This window comes from Accipiter gentilis, chromosome 8, assembly GCF_929443795.1.
Source record: "Accipiter gentilis chromosome 8, bAccGen1.1, whole genome shotgun sequence".
Classification (NCBI taxonomy): domain Eukaryota; kingdom Metazoa; phylum Chordata; class Aves; order Accipitriformes; family Accipitridae; genus Astur; species Astur gentilis.
In genome coordinates, this window is record NC_064887.1 from 37319204 (window position 1) to 37336651 (window position 17448).

Sequence of the window (17448 nt, forward strand, 5' to 3'; positions counted from 1 at the left end):
AAAATCTCCCCACCTGCCCCACCCCCCTTTAAGAAAGGCCAGTACATTGGGTCTGCTGGGAAGATCTCCGATAGCTCCGTAAAACTCAGTATTCATTAGCATTCAAGAGAAAGAGCCTTGTTTGGAATTGCCTCAGCTCCTCACAGGCCAGAAACACAATTGGAAGAAAACAACCAGAGTTTGATTTGCTCTGAAATGAAATGGACTTTGGACAGGGACTGGTTCCAAAATTGCCTGGTACTACCCAAGCAGTAAAAGCTGAATGAGTGAGCTGTTCACCGAGCAACGAAGAGGGGTTTTTTTTTCCCCCCACAGAAATATCACTTTGCCAGTAGCAAAGACTTTGTGAGCAAGAAGGGTCAAATGTCATTTCCAAACGCGGTTGCATCCTACCGTCTGGCTTGGGAGTCCTCCTGGCAGCAAGGCTTTCTGCACTCCGCAGCTGTGAGCTGGGCGGTGGGGGTGCCCACCACCCTGTGGGAAGTGCTCTGGGAAATGGCTGAAATGGAGAGAAATGAATTACTCAGAGCCTGGCAAACAAGCCAGTGACCTGAGGGGTTTTCAGCAACGGAGAAACCAATTCTACTCTAGCTGCAATATTATATCCCCTCGCTATGGGCTTTATAAAGTGCTGGACCCTGAAGAGCTGACCTTTTCCTCTGAACACATTTTTGGGGATAGAACTGTAAGAAGCTCCTTGCAGGAGACTGAGAGTAAATTAAACAAAATAAGTACTGATGTGCTTTTGGATCCAAGAAGACTGGGAAATGCTGTGGCAATAACTCCAATTTGCACAGCTGACAGGAGGGAGAGGGCTTGGCACGAGGAGCAGCCCACACACCCATCTCCTCCAGCCTCCCCATCCACCACCGCTGGCACAGGGGCTTATGAGCATCACTGAGCTGTCAGAGGTCTTCAAACAGGGAAATAGATCAACTCACCGCTTCTAAAAGGACAAAGCTCAGCTGATCTCAACACCCCTTTCTTGCACACACTGTGCGCTTGTAAGACATAGTCACATTACAATGATCTACAGGATCTTTGGCTGGAGCCTTGCCACATCCTGGCTGGGTTCCCGGAGGAGCTCGCACGCCCTGCAGAGGCAAAGGCTTCAACGCTCTGTGGCCACATTTCCCTCTCCCCATTAGATCCCATTTTGCTCCTCCCAAGACGCATTCATTGCCACGCTGCGAGGAGACATCCCTTTTTGGTGCTGCATCTTGTGCTGCCAAAGCAGTGCTTCGCAGCATATCCAAAAGCAAGCGGTGGTGGTTTTACTTTCACAACAATAATTACTCTACAAGGCGCTTGTCAGTTATTGTGCTCTGTGGTAATCAAAACCTCCACTTTGAAAATACAGGGCGTATTCCCGTCTGTTTCTGCTCTGTTCTGTGTGGGAAGATCACTCATTCATGGCTCTGTCTTGCAGCCAAGTCATGACAGATGGGTGGGTTGGAGTGAAATTCAGGACTCGGTGACTCATGAAATTGCTCCGGCAGCTCAGGGGTTTCACTCTCCCTCCCGGCACCCAAAATTGTGGCCTGGCTGCTGTTCCCTGTGCAGCGTCCCATCTCCCCAGGGTGTGTGGTTGTCCCTCTTTGCAGCTTCTGGGCCAGGCACCCTGCTGCCTCGTGCCCCTACAGCACCTCCTGAGCAGGGCTGGGGGCTGCGGGGGAGCCCATCCATCTCACCCCGACAGTAAGGAATGGGGAGGCATCACTGGTGATTCATCCCTGTTAAGGGAACGCAAGCAATCCTCACCTGTCTAACTCCGCGGCTGGCCTCATTAACTCCCAGCTCCCTCCGTCACTGGATCAATCATACGATAAAGCTGCGCGTCGGCGCTTGGCACTCTCCTGGCCTCGACCCCAGCAAGATCCCACGCAGATGGCCTGACAGAGCTGGCTGAGCTCAGCCACTCGAGCCATGCCCTGGAAACCCTTCTCCCAGTTTGGGGGAGGTCTGGAGGGGGTGCGGGGTCCAACACCGGGTGCTGTGATGCTCTGTGCACCATCGTCCACAGCAGAGAGACACCGCTGCAGCTTGCAAGTGGCAGGTCCTGGGATTTGCTGCCAGACCTGGAAGAAAACCGTACCGTACCAGCAGGCAGAGACACAAACCCAAGGGTCTGCATGCAGCCATGTGCCATGGCCACTGCAGCACGAGCAGAGCCACCCCCTTGTTCCCAGGACCATGCACGCAGCATGCATGACCGTGGGCCAGGATGTAACCGCTGCCTGCTCCAGCTCCTCGCAGCCCTGGAGATGTTTGTGTGAGCTGAGCATTTCCAACAAGGCATGTATCCCACAGATCCAACTTTTCCAGCCTCTGATCTTGGAGCTGGGAGCTTTAAAAACTCAGCTCTCCTGAAATCTGTGGCTGTCGCCAAGGCTTGTCTCAGAGCCCATTGAGTGTTTGCTAGCAGGACGGCAACAGAAAATGTTTCCTGATCAGCTAAACCTTCAGGCACTTTGGCTGAGAGAAAGGTGCATGCAAAAGGTCAAGCTCTTTTTTTTTTTTTTTTTTTTCCCATGCTGGAAAATTGCTCTGCAGGGCGTGCCACCTGGACCTGGTGTACCAAGGACTGCAGCAGGTATATGCCCTGGGAGGTGAAACAACGTGCAACCTGGGTGACAAGTTTCAGCCTGAGAAGCGGTTCGCCTGAAGGGCAGAGACTGCTTGGGCAGGGGGAACACCGAGAGCCGAGCACAGCTCGATGGAGCAGGCAGAGGTGACACATCTCAACTGCGGGAGCACATAGCAGGCCCCTGCACCATGACCAAGGGGTGCAACGCTTTCTCCCGTCTCTCCAGGATGGAGCCACAGGCAGGGGCAGGAGGCCGTCCCCAAGAGGAGGACACAGCACGAGGAAGCCCAATGAGCCAGGGCAGCCGTCTGACACAGTGCCAGGCGAGAGCCGTTGAGTGCAGCAGCAACGTCTCTGCCACGATAGCTAATGCATAATACTGCAGTTGTCTGGCTACAGGTGCCTGAATCTAATTAGGTATTTCAGCACAACGACCATTTTACTTAAGTAAAGCCAACTGCCTCGGCTGGGTGTGCTAGTATCTGAAATTCCCAGGCAAGTTTCCACTGCATCTCCCCCCACCCTGCAGTTCATTTCCTCTGCTTTGTAAACAGTTAGGTTGAACAAAAAGCCATTTTTTTTCCCCAGGTATGACACAACAAAACCAGCCCTCAAAAACAGGCACAACGTTCCCGAGACATCAGGGATGGGGCATGAAATGCATGTCAGGGGCTGTGCACATTGCAGGGTGCATGCAGGGCTTTGGCCCAGGCTGGACCCCCTCATCCCACCGACCAGAAGATGGTAACACAATGGCAAACTTTAACCAACAGCTTCAGCTGCAGTGGATTTCCAGCTATAAAAAGGCTGTCAGGAGCCTAAACCTGACCACATCTTTATGTGACAGCGAGAAGCAACAGGGGTTAGAAGCATGAAATGCAGACCAAGAGCACAACTCCCGCCTCCTTTACCACTGATGAAGAAAAATCAAATAAATTGCCAAAGTGACAGCTCTAAGGACTCAGGGTAGTCCAATTTCACTGGGGGCTAAGCCCTTCTAACGTATGTGATACATCTTATTTAATGTATGTACTTCCACCGCATACAGAGCCCCCTTCCATCACTAGAAAGCAGACTGCAAGGGACCCCAGGAGCTGTGCTGTGTTTTGGGAGGACTAGCAGAATTTACTGGCTGTCCCACGCAGCCCTTCACCAGCATCCCCACCTCCAGGCTCACCCCAGCAGAGCTCCAAGGGGCTTCATCCCTTGGTTGCTCCCTCCCAAGGACAGGGGCTGCCCCAACAGGCTCAACCCACAGGTACTCACCATTTCTAGGTGTGATAGGAAGAAGCAAACCACTTTTCTCAGCCATAAATTCATCACAGTCTCTCCCTACAGCATCCCAGAGCTGGAGGGAGGACCTCGCAGCAACTTCCAGTTCCTCTTGAGTGCCTGTGCCACATCCCCAGCCCCTCTCCCACTCCCAAAACCTTCCTATGAGCCTGGACCTACCCTTTATCCCCCAGCACCCCTGCCCTAGGTCAATTCCCACCACCCTGGCTGGTCCTGGGAAGCCTCCCAGTGCCTCCCAGTGCCACCCAGGTGTGTTCAGCAGCTGTGGTCCAGCTTCAGGAGATGTGGGGCGGGCTCACAGCGGGGACGACAGCTTGCACAGGCAGGACCTGCCTTGAGTTCCATCATTCCCAACCATGGGAAGCCCCTGGGGGGATTTGGGAGAAGTTTGGATATGACCACCCCAACCTGGCTGGCCAAGTGGCTGCTGGGCTCCTGCTCTTGCTGATCTGCAGGCAATTTCCCAGGCAGGAGGCGTTTTGCCTCCTAAATCCTTGTGCCAAATGGCTTCTCCCTACAAATCCCCATCTCCCTGAGCAAAAGTGGTGGCAGCTCCAGGAACTCAAATCTGTCAGCTTCTAGAGGAATAAATGGTCCACAAATAACAGTTTCTTCAAGAAATCAAATAAAACAACAATATATGGAAAGACCACATGCTTAAAAGGAAATCATTGGGGCTGCTTAATTTGTGAATCCAACCCTACTTAACTTTTTTTTAATTACTCCCATAAAGCCAGCAGTTTCAAGTGCACATGCAATATTGTGAGCAGATTCAAATCTAATTAGCTGTGTTCACGTTAATTAGATTCATTGTGTATTTGACGCTCAGCTCTTCCTTCAAGTTTTATCTTGGAGCATGTGTTCATAATTAACCCAAATTTAGTGTGTAGTTAAGGCCAGTTCTGTAGGAAAGGCTCTGCTCTTGCTTTCCCTATGGACAGCCCCTCACATTCCTTGCCTGGGGTCCGCAAGGGATGCAGGGAGTTGGTCCTGCAGGGAACACGGCAGAATGATGGCTCTTTTAACCCTAAGGGAGGTGTGATTTGGGGCTCCAGAGAGCCCTGAAATGCACGGAGAAAACATCAAGCTTAATGAGTTGAGCCAGCGCAGCCCAATAGCAATAACCCCAGGGGAGATGCTGGTGCCTCTGGGTGATGTATGGGGGCTGAGCACCAGGACAGACCCCATTCTGCCCCTGCCCGTGGGTGCTTGGAGCTGGTGCACTCTGGCTCTGGCAACCTTGGAAAAGTTTATGCCTCCCAAGCATCACCTCTGGCACATGAGTCTGCTTAGTCCTGCTCTGTGAGCACAAAGAGTAAAGCAAAGGCTGAGTGCCAAGAAAAAGTGTGAGGTTTCATGGGATAACTGGGGGTTTCTGATTACAAACGTCACATACACTTCCCAATAAACACCTCCCAAGCAGTTCTCACCAGTAGCACTCGTGAGGGTCCTATGCTGGAGCTGCATGTACCCACGGAGAGGGAGAAAATGAGCCCTGGGGGACGAAGGGCGATGAGGGACATGGGCAGGAGCCAATGCAAGGAGAGTGCCGGTGAGGAGCCATCTGAACCATGGCCGAGGGGACCGGAGCAAGAGCACTTGGCACTGCCGGGAGTCGAGCGTCAGTGCAAGCCGGATCCGAGGCTGCCCTACGGCCGGGCAAGGGGTCGGGGTCCGTGCGCTCCCCTCCCCAGGGCTGGCTCTGCCAGGGACGGTGGGGTCCGCGGAGGGAGGCGATGCAAAAACTGCCTTTCTGCTGCTAAAGCAGATAATCGCTGGCTTTGGGGCTCAGAGTTGCGTCAAGGTCCCTTGTCCTCAGTCTCCAGCTGGCTGAGGTACATGGCCAGGCAGAGGTGCCGTGCTGGGGACGTGATGTCTCCATGAGCTCCATGAGAGAACAACGTAGTTTTGGGGAAGGATGTCATTTGTATAAAGCCAGCTTGGCTCTGTTTTAAACAAGCTCTTTTTTCCTTGCCTTGATTTCACTAGCTAAATATTTGCTCTTACAGGACACTGGTAATTAGATTAATGCGTATTTCTTGCTTATCTGAGAGCAGGTTTGGTAGGCACAGATGTTCCTACAGTGTGTGCGCCTGCAAATTCTGAGAAGCAGCAGCATTTGCCCAAAGGCTGCGTGGGAGAAGCCATGGAAGGCATGGAGGGGATGGAGGGGATGGAGGGATGGAGGGGATGGAGAGGATGGAGGGTCAGCACTGACAGTCAGAGGAGGCAGCGGTGAAGCTCCCGGCATCACATTCCCAGCCAGGGGTTCCTGTGCATCGCTGCCCATGGCCAGGGAAACCTTCGACCGAATGTCTTGGTGGAGAATTTGGAAAGCTGGATTTGCCTCCCCATCCTCATAAAAAGAGAAAAAAATAGTCAAACGTTCAGCTGCAAAATCCCCCCTTATATGTAATACTTCCTTTTTCTTTTTTTAATTTTAAACAATAGAATTATCGGTTCCATTCAAAGGAAAATGTAAAGACCAGTGACAAACCAGTCAGATCTGAAAGTCTCTCTCATTTGAGATTCAAGGAAATGGTTTCTTGCATAATGGTAAATGACATTATTAATTTATTTGGTATTTCCGAGCCACCAAAAGTCTGAAGAAGTGCTATGTTGTGTTGACACTGACACAAAATAACCATGACAGGTCATTCCTACTCTTCAAAACTGTCAGAGGAGCAAAAGAGCAGAGATTTATTGACTTGTCCAGCTCTGCTCCCAGAAAAAACAGGGTGATGCTGAGGCAGAGCCTGGCCCTGGGTGCCATCGCTGGGTGGGGGCAAAGCACCTCTCTGAAAAGCAATTTTTAAGAATGGCATTATATAAAACAAAGCAAAAAGCAGTGACTTTTAAACTCTTTTTTTTTTTTTTTTTTTTTTTTAACAGGAAAAAGGCTTATGGCTTTCTTTTCTTTTTAAGAAAAGTAATTCTTTGAAAGGACAGACCCCTTTTTTTCTTTAATATCTACAGTGATACCTTCCGGAGTTCAAGGTATTTGGCTGCTGACAGATTCAGGCTGTCAAAGGGAACTCCTGCCAGCTGGCACCGTGCAGGCAGCCTCAGCTTAAAGAGAGCTGAACCGAACTGCAGGCAGCACCGGGAGCTTGAAGGGCAGGGAAGAAACCCTGAAGACACAAAGTCGACCCTTTGCAAGGCAAGGATTAAGGTTTCTGGCATCGCTGATATTCTGCTCCTTCTGCCCATGTTTTAGGGGGCTGCCCTTGACTAACTGGTGGGGTGCTAGGTCTGCAAGAGGAGCCCCCCCATGCGCCATGCACAGCCCCGAAGGCAGTGGTCTGGGGGCACGGGGGGGCTGGCGGGTAGGAGATCTGCGGGGCTTGGAAGCTCCTTGGCCGGAGAGCAGCACCTCACCTCCCACAGACCCTGGGCAAACGCCACGTTCGTGGCCGGTCCCCACCGTTTGCAGAAGCCGTTGAGAACTGAGATTGATGGGACTGAGTGAGCGTGTGGCTCCTTACCTGCCCCTATAGATGCCCCGCTGGGGCCAGCGGCCACAATCAGCGCTGCGGTTCCCGCAGCACTAATGAGCGCATCTAGTGAGTGGAGGGGGTCAGAGATCGTGACCGGCCAGGAGGGGACGGTGAGGGGACCCAGCGCCACTGGAGTCACCTCAGTGCCCACTCGGTGCTCTGCTCTAAGCTGCCTTGTGGGCTGAATCGTCCCATTCCCCAGCCCTTCACCCATCCAGCTACTGAGCCACGTCTCGCTGCTTCCTCCACCCTTAATGACACGCTAAGTCCAATACAGCTTCTTCTATGAAGTTCAAACAAACTCTGTAAGTCTGACCTTTTCTAGGCAGAAAGTAAAAAAAGGGAACAGAAAGTCAGTCCTCGATCTGTTGAGAGAAGCAGTATTCACAGATAAAACAGATGTGGTAAAGCAGAACAGAGCTGGCTGGACACATTTTGACAGAGTCATTTCATCCATAAAATGCTATTTCATCAAAATCTTCTGGAGGAAGATGTGAATTTGGGTATAATCTCACTTTAGAAGAAAGAAGAAACACATACCCTACAAAGCTCCCCATCTCCCCATTTGTTCCTTTTAGAGCACTTGTCCTCCTTCTCAGTGGCTTTTCCTTTATACTTTAACAAACCCCAGTACAAGTAGGCAAAAAACCCCATAGGCATTGTGCAAAACCGGCGGGGGTTGCAGGAGGAGCGGGTGCACCCGCTGCCTGGGGTGCTCGCAAGGCGCTGCCCTGAGGATGACCTGCAAAGGAGCAGGATAAAGGGATAAAGCACGGCACGAGATTCCGGAGAGGGCTCAAAGACTGAGGTCTGGGATCCAGAGCATCCCTCCACCATACCCAGAAGCACCCATGGGCTCTCCGCAGCCCCCAAATTTCCCAAGCAGGAGCAAGGCACCGGGCAGCTCCCAGCCTCTTGTCTCCTTCATTTTGGCGTGTGACGGCACAGAGGGAGGATGTGTGGTGGGAACTGGACTTCCCTAAGGTTAAAACTGGGTTTTCAGGGCCTGAGTGTAGGTAGGACGCGGCGCAGAGGCGCAGACGGCAAAGGCAGAAGGAGAGATGGATGGCTTTCAGAGGTGTCTTCTGAACGCTGTCAGCTTCGGTTCGATGGAGCAGGTCTGGGGATGGCATCGAGTGGCCAAATATCTCATTAGAGTCAAAATTTAGATTTCTGCTTTCTGAATGAAATAAATCTCAGTGTACTTTGGCAAATCTTCAAGTCATTTTTTTCCCAAGACTTTTCTGGGGGAAAAAATGTAAAAAATGCAAGCTAAATTCCATTTCATTCCAATTTCACAGTTTCACCAATTCAAAATGATTTTTTGGGGTGGAGGAGGGAAGGGCAGCAATTTGCTTCATTCCCCTATATTGCTAACAAAATCCAAGTTATTTCTAGCAGATCTGTGCCAAAATGAATTTCTCCTGGATTATCAGAAAACCCTTCAGCAGTTCAAGACTTCCTTGCAGTTTCCCATTGCCGTGTGCCACTCAGCTCCCTAATGAAGAATTGCAGTAGATCGGGCATCTAGCTATAGAAATCAATATGAAATTCATCTTTGCAGATGAGTCTTCCCCAGCATGCTTGGAGAGCACAGGAGAAGCTCAGGAGAGCACAACCTCTGCAATACCATGCATCTCCAGTCCCCATGGGGGTAAAGGAAACCTGCCCCTGGAAACAGCCTCCCCTGGGACTGTCCTGCCTGATGTTATATATCAGCTATTTTGCTGCAGATTATTTTGTCAGAAATCACCTGGTGCTGGAGTCGGAGGGGCATGACACCAGGGAGATGGGCTGGGGGTGTCCAGCAGCCTGGGAGACAGCCTAAGCACCCCGGAGGCTGCTTGGATGCTGTGTCATCCAAGACGCCTGCTGCGGAGGTTTTATGGTTTTTCCCCTTTCTAATGGATGGCTGGGTGATTTTTCTTTGCTTTGGAACAAGATGCAGAAAGCTTGACAAATGGCGAGGAGAAAAATTTCTCACGCCAGAATAATTCAATTTTATTGTAATTCTTTGCCACGCACCATGCTCCCTCGAACTTGCTATGGGGTGAAAATCACTTGACAGAGAGTATAACATGCAGAAAGCCTCAGAAATCTCGCTGGAGCTGGCTGTGCTTTCATTCTCCCCTGCTCCCAGCCCTGACTGCACCATCAGGGTGGGAAATGCAAAGTAAAAGGGCTCTGGGTGGTGTGAGCTTGGTGTTTGCTCCCCAAAATCCTGGTGTGGGTGCTGGAAAAGCGTGCATTTCCTTGGCAAACTCCCAGCTGCTCCTCGCTCTACAGCTCCAGCCACAGCCACGGTCCCTTCTGGGTAATGGCATTTTCATCTTAAAAATTCTGCTGGAATTTCTGGTGAATGAAAAATTTCCCAGTCCTCCCAGTTTGGGAACTGGAGGTGCAGGACAGCCACCGTTCCCCCATGTCGTGTGGGGTGGCTTGTTAAGCCCTTTGCAATGCTCTGCCATTAAGGACACAGAAATGGCAAACGCCACTAGCTTCTTTTTGGCAGTTTATCACCAGAACATCCAAGGGACGCTCCAGGCAATCAGAGAAGGCTAAAAATTGCTTGGAAAAAAAGTCAGCCCTCCGTTCCTTTGTGTGATTATTTTCAGCCCCTTGGACTTAAAAATCAGGGCTGGAGTGTGGAAGGCGATGGCGTGTAAGCTGAGCAGAGACACCCCGGGTTGGGATGATGCTGTCTCTCCCCGTCACTGGGGAGGCGGTGGACCACCTCTGGGGCTGCAGGTGCCCACTCCCCAGGGCTGGCTGGCATCACCCACACACAGCTCTGCCCCATGGGGGTTCTCATTTCGGAAGGGATTCAGTGTTTCTTACTCCCACGAGTTTTGGACGGAAGAGTTGCTGGTGCCCGCTCGCTGCAGGGGATGTGTCTCTGAAGGTGTCTCCGTGCCGCTGCACTTTTAAAAACGTTATGGGCTTGTGCTGCTGGAGAGGAGCAGGAGCAGGGAAGGTAAATTAGACCCGTGGAATTGGAAGCACCTTGACGAGCACTGTTAGCCGGACTTGCACAAAGATGAGCAGGAGGCTCCCACGGCGGGATGGGCAGCACGAGACGGACGGCACAAGACAAGAAAGGCTGTGCGCGAGAGCTCTCCTTCAGTCCCTTGGAGCGAAGACGTGGCCCTGTCCCCTTGAACGTGTGTGTGTGTGTGTGAGGGCCCATGGGTGCCTGCAGGGCTGCTCCTGGGCACTGCCTGCCGCAGGGCATCTCTCCCTGCCCGTGGCGTGGAGCACGGACGCCTCCCCGGGTTGGCGGTGGCAGCCATGGGTGATGACTCCCTGCTGATGGCAATTTCTAGCCTGGCCAATTTTTCTGCCTCTTAACTTATGCTTTATTGATGTTAGGCAGCAGTATTTTTTAAAATCGAAATGTCATGTAATGCTTGAATCAAGTGTCTTACAAAGACCTGGAAGGCTAAATACAGTTAATTTGCACAGTAACCTTCACCCCTCAAGCCAGTGTAAGTCAGCAGGAGAGCCAAAGCCGTGGCTTTGCGCAACGGGGAGCTAGCGGGCTGGATTTTAGCTCCTTGATGTATAAAGGCACTCATGGAGCAGGGAGCAGGCAGAGGAGCCCAGGGGGATGGTGGCAGGAGATGGACACTATGGGAAGTCCCCAGCAGCGACGGTGGGTACCACGGATGCTGGGTAGTTTCGGAAGGATGTAGGCTGCACCTGGTTCGCTGGTCTGGGGGAAAAAAAAACCATCAGCCTTGCCGGTGTGGGGTAAGGTGAGGTGTGGGGTAAGGGGAGGCGTGCAGGAAGGTGATGCTGCCCTTCCCAGGCTGTCACAGCTGGATGCCGTCTTGCCTCAGGCCATTCGCAGCATCTCTTCCCTCTCCACTAATAGGATTTGGGAGCTTAGCTACCTTTGTGCGATGATGACAGCTCACCCCAGAGTCTTTCAGGCATGGCTGCTTGGCTGCCTAAAAGCCTGGAAAACTGTTAATGAAAACTAATTCCTGCCCTGAGCCACGGCACTTGGCGCACATTGGGAGGATGGTTGGGCTGCACGTGCGGCCACCCCTTCTGCACATGCTGCCCGCTGGGGTTACCTGCTGCCCACGCTGCTGCCGGCCCCCACACCGCCCTGCAGCGCGTGGGGTCCTTCGGGGATGGCCCTGTGCCACCCGTCCTACTCCGTAAGGCTCTCCGGCACAGCCCTCCAGGGAGCTGCAGAAGGGCAGGGGCACTGTCCTGGTTTCAACGGGGATAGAGTTAATTGCTTTCCCAGTAGCTGGTACAGTGCTATGTTTTGAGTTCAGTATGTGAAGAATGTTGATAACACTGATGGTTTCAGTTGTTGCTAAGTAATGTTTAGTCTAAAGTCAAGGATTTTTCAGCTTCTCATGCCCAGCCAGCAAGAAGGCTGGAGGGGCACAAGAAGATGGGAGCGCACACAGCCAGGGCAGCTGACCCAAACTGGCCAACGGGGTATTCCATACCATGGGACGTCACATCTAGTATATGAACTGGGGGCAGTGGGGGCAGGGGGGTCACTGCTCGGGGACTAACTGGGTGTTGATCAGCAGGTGGTGAGCAATTGCACTGCACATCATTTGTACATTGCAATCCTTTTATTACTACTGTTGTCATTTTATTAGTGTTATCATTATCATTATTAGTTTCTTCTTTTCTGTTCTATTAAACCATTCTTATCTCAACCCACAAGTTTTACTTCTTTTCCCTGATTTTCTCCCCCATCCCAGTGCGTGGGGGGGAGTGAGTGAGCGGCTGCATGGTGCTTAGTTGCTGGCTGGGGTTAAACCACGACAGGCACCAACCATGGCTGCAGAGCCCTAGCAAGGAGGGCATCTCTAGCAGCAGGGGGGCTTTTAATCTCACAGCAAAGGCTTAACAAAATTCAGAGGCCGGAGCATTTCTGGCTGGAAATGAGGAAGATGTGAGCGTGCAAAAGCCTTTGGCTTTCCTACACCCAGAGCCTGGCATCCATCCTGACCTCCTTGCAGATGCCCACAGAAAAGCTCATGTTTTATTTAGACCTCTTGGCCTACTGAAGCAGTATTTGCTACCCCCAGCTCCCTTCCCACCCAGCTGGTTCCCTCTTCCCTCCTTCAACACAGCCTGATGCTTCCCCGAGCACCTGCCCTTGGTTTCCAGTCTCTCCGCCGCAGGAACGCAGTGCTACAGGCAGCCTATCTCTGTCCTGCAAGTGCTGCTGAGTCTAGAGATTTTTTTTTTTTTTTTTTCCAAAAAAGATGAACTGTGCAATTATTATCCTAATGGATGTGACACGTTCTCCACGTACTGACACATAACATATGGCGCAAGATTACATCCCTCTAAATGATTCATGCAGTTCATCACCACCGTGATTATCTGCTCCTTTCCAGAGCTGTGTCTTCCCATGCAGCTACAATTCATGACCTCCCCTCCCCACGGCCCCTCCTCAGCTCCAGCTGCTGTGGGATTTTCAGCCTCAGGTAGACACTGGGCAGCTTTGCCCATCGTACCGGTTGTCTCCAGCCCATCTACTTGTGCAACGAACCCAGTCCACAGAGCGCGGATGGCTTGTCTTCACTCCTTGCCTTTTAATAGCACCCTTGGGCCAGGCCAGGGTTTCCCTGCCAGCACCTTCGTGATGAGGCTGTGAGGGCTGGGGATGCACATCCCACAGGTGAGACGGTTGGAGCAGTTTACCCAGGAGAAGAATTTACTTCTCCTACAATGGAAAATTCCTTCAAGGAAAAAGTATTCATTGAGATGCAAATTCACCATCCTCTCCACAGAAAATAAACCTATTTTCCCCGCACAAAGCTCCAGTAACCTATTTGTAAGGACACCACTCGACAGCGTTATCTCCAGGTCCCCAGGAAAATTAGTGCGCATTAGCACGGAGCAGTGTATGGGAACAGAGAGCAGCATCCTGGGCTTGCTTATCCTTGGGACATTCAAGAAAGAATTAATACAATTTAACTTTTCTAATTCACACATTTTGCCGGGGAACTTTAAATGGGTTTTTAATATAGAAGTCTGGTCTGCAGCATGTGAATCAAGAGAGCCTCTTGGGGCATTTACCAACCAGTCTGCTTTAATAGAAAAACCGTACCACGGTGACATGCAAAGCCTCGCATTAGACGAGGCAAGGTAATGATGCTATATGCTGCTCACTTATATCCAAGAGCTAATTATCCGATGAATTCCGTGGGAATGGAACTCATACCAAATTATTTAAGATACTACAGACAAAAAGCTCTGTTAAAAAAACATTGCTCAGGCAGCAAGTTAAGTACTCAAATGTTGGGAAAGGCCAGATTTGTGGTTCTTGCGCAACTTTAATTTTGCTCCATGTGCACTGGAATGAGAGAAAAGCCCCAGGAGAAAGGAGTAAGTGATCACTTAACTAAACACTGCATCGTAATGTAAATGGGGGCAGAACGAAGGTCAAACCGACTACCATAAAACTAGCCTTGCCGAATTTCTGAAGCTTGTGCTTGCAGCCTTTTAACGGAGACTTTGGCAAGATTTCCAAACCTCTATTTTTGTTAAGTTTTCCAATGACTGAAAAAGAACCCAAGAGAAAGGAGGGATGATGTGCAGAGCCTTCCCATGCCTTCGCCTCGCCAAGCTGGCGGACTTGCAGGGTGAGGTGCAAGGCCAGCAGCTCTGGTCCTTGATCGACTTGACAGCTTCAGCCGGGTTTTCGGATTAATAAATCTCAGCTGGCAGATCTATCTCATCAGACAGAGGTTCTTGTTACCCAAATTGCTCCTCTGCAGCTCTGGGCCTGCATAATTTGTCTCTTTCTAAAGCGCACTGAAAGGTCATCAGTTGCCTCCAAAGCCATTTCTGGGCGGTTTGTCCTCCTGGGGCCGTGCTGCTGCCCGAAGCCTGCCCGCCCGCTGCCCTGCCTGTGATGTGCACGGTGCTGGAGTCATCACAGGCTCTGCAACCCCCCTTTCCCCTGGCCTTCCTCCTGCCTGGGACCTCTCCTCCTCACTGTGCAAAGAAATCGGCACCACCCCAGCTTCTCCTGAAAAGCCCAGCAAGTGCCCATATACTGTTTGCAAAGAGCCTTAGACGTACCTCAGCTGTACCCCTATTACTTTCCAGTCTGAAACCCTCCCAGAAATCAAACAGGAACCTTCCAGGCGTTTGAAATTAAATATAACCCAACTTTGCAGCTGCCTGGGCTTCTGGAGGAGCTGTTGTCTCACCCGCACAGTCTCCAGCTCTCTCATTTGGTCTCCAACCATAAATTGCACAGTGAGACAGTGGCCTTGTCTCAGCCCTGATGGGTTTGGGTATGAAAGAGTATTTCAGGGTATCACCAGCCTCTGGCAAGAGCTGCAAGCCAAAACAGCCACCAGAAGCCTGTCTAGAGCCACCGATTTAAAAATATTTATCTCTAGTAAATATTGTCTAACATCCTTAACATCAGTTAAAAATGAACTGGGAAGTATTTCCCCCAACAGAGGAGCAAGAAGAGTAATTAGCAATAAAAAGCAAAGTCCACCAACAGCCAGAGTGGGAAAATAGACAGCAATCAATGTGAAATGCAGCAAATTGATCTGGGAAGCAAAAGCGATGAGGAGAACAAATCCCTGGTCCAAGGGGGCAAGAAAACAGCAAAGGGGATTTTTCAGGCTCTGAAGGAAGCTGGGCGATGGGGAGCTGGGGACTGTAACCCAGAGCTATACTGATGTGGAAAAGGCAGAGGTGGACAGTAACTTTTCCTGATTTTCTTGTGAAGCACAGCCAGCTCAGGCATGTCCCGCCTCTGGCAGGAACAGCCTTGCCTCCCCGTCCCACCGCCTCCCAGGGGTGACCATTCCTGCACAGCCGGCAGCCTGCCAGCTCCTCTACACCAGCTCCTATAATTGCTCTTGCAGCTATAAATAATCTTTATCTCCCCCTCTGCTCTTCCCATGACGTTCCCTGGGATGCAGAGGCATGGCTTCCCCGCGACGCAGCCCCTCGGCGCTCCTCAGCCCCTGCCACCGCGGCTCTGCCTGTCCCTGGGGTGCTGGCGTGTCTCTGACGGGTGGCCGAGCAGCGGGGACGGGCTGGGGACGATGAGGAGGTGGCTTTGCCCTGTCTCTACAGCCGTGCAGAGCCTTGTCCCAGCCATCCACAGGGATGGATTTGGAGGTGGGGGAAGGAATTTCAGGAAGGGAGACTCTTTTTGGTGAGTTTTGTTTGCAAAGGGGTAAAAAAGAAGAAAGAAAGGGGAAGGAAAAAGGCAAATGAGAGGGTTTTTTTCTCTCCTACTGATGGAAGCAAGGAGAGCTTGCGGTGATTCGTCTCCATGTTTTGCTTGTCTAGAAGGGAAGTGCTAAGAAACTGCTGTGTTTTCACCAGCTCCTCCCCTCGCCATAAGAAGGCATCACTCGACTCAAATGGTTGACGTCCCTCCGAGGGCCGTGCCTGCCTTCCCCTGGCACCAACAGCAGCAGGAGGCACCGTGCTCGTTTCCCCAAAGCGTGCCAGGTCTTGGCATCTCGGGGGCATTTCTCAGCCACGGCTGAGGCTGTGGCTGCAGGAGCAAGGAGCGTCGCTGGCATGAGCTCGGCCACCTCCTCGCCCCAGTCCTCGCTCGGGGCAAGTTTGGACGTGGCTGCACCCCAGGGAGCCCACGGGGACAGGCAGCCGCTAACAGGCATGAAGAAACCGCTCGGTGGAAACATCGCTCTCTGGAGAACCACTTTTTCAGCAGCAGCTGTAAGATTCAAAGTCATTTTTTCCCCTTCCATTTAAGGAGATACCAATAAAAAACAAGCACAAAACCACATAGTAGCCCAATTTTTCAGCTTAGAGGAAAGCGGGAATTACGCTGTTCCCTAGGAAAGTCACAGTCCAAATGCCCAGGGTTTGAAAAAGAAATTTCCCTCTGAAAACAACCACTTTCACCATTATCAACTGGGGAAAAAAACCCCACAAGACTTTCCACAGACGATTTCCTGGCTCTTTGGGAGCACCAGCCCCCCCCCCCCCCCCGTTGGGTGCCCAAGTGTGCTGGGTGTCACCCCGCTCGAGGACACCACCCGCTGTGCCCTCTCCCTGAGCACCCAGCCCTGGGTGCTGCCCACCCACCAGAGCAGCCCAAACTGTCTGGTAATTGGGAGCTAATTGAATCCATTCCCAATTACCTTCCCCCCCACCCCACCCCCGGGTTCTGTTTCCATCCTGGAAGGCTGTGCTGTTTCAGGCCGAGAGCAGCATCCGAAATTATCAGTGCTAATTCCCTATGGCTCTGTTTATTAGGCCAGAGGACTTCCCCAGAGTAATCAAACCCAGCCAGAGATCGCATTAAACCCACAAAACAAACACTGGTGTTTGCAGCACAAAGCCCTTCCTGTCTCATTAAGATCAATTAGGTTGTCTTGAGCAAACTTTCCCCTTTCTTTCTGCTAAGCCTGGACCATTAAGCCCATCCTCCACCTAAACAAGCTCAACAGCAGACCTGAAGGTGAAAAATACTCATGCATCACCGCCGTTACTTCCAGGCAGGTGCTCTCCAAAGCTGGTTGCGAAGATAAAGGCATCAAGGTAGGGTGGGCATCCGGCACATCTCTCTCACACCCCTTTCTCCCTGGGGAAGGGATGCAGGCATGCGAGACATCTTCCTCTCCATCGCTCTCAGGACCACCCTGGCTCGCCTGACCCTGGCACAGGCTGCAGGAGCCTCTCTGGGTGCGTGGGGTGGGCTGGCAGGCAGCTCAGCCTGGATTAACACCTTGTGGTATTTATTGGAGGCCACAACAAAGTTTTCCAGGGCCAAAAGTCCCAGCTGGTGTGGAGCAGCATGGCTCATCTGCGGCACTGATTTACACGGAGCATCTGCTGCAAGGGGAAGGGAGGAATACATTAAAACACTGTAAATTCAGGTGGTGGAGCAGCCCTGGCAGCCCCGGCTCCGCAGCAGCCAGGGTTAGCTGTCCCTGGCAGCGTGCGGAGTCCTGGGGGAGGATAGCCCCAAGAGAGAAAGAAGGAAGAAGGGGTGTTGGCTGGTCCCTCGGCACCAGCCGTGAGTGGCCTGGAAGAGCTGCCACCCCGGGCTGCATCCTGACCCTCGTGGGCTCCACG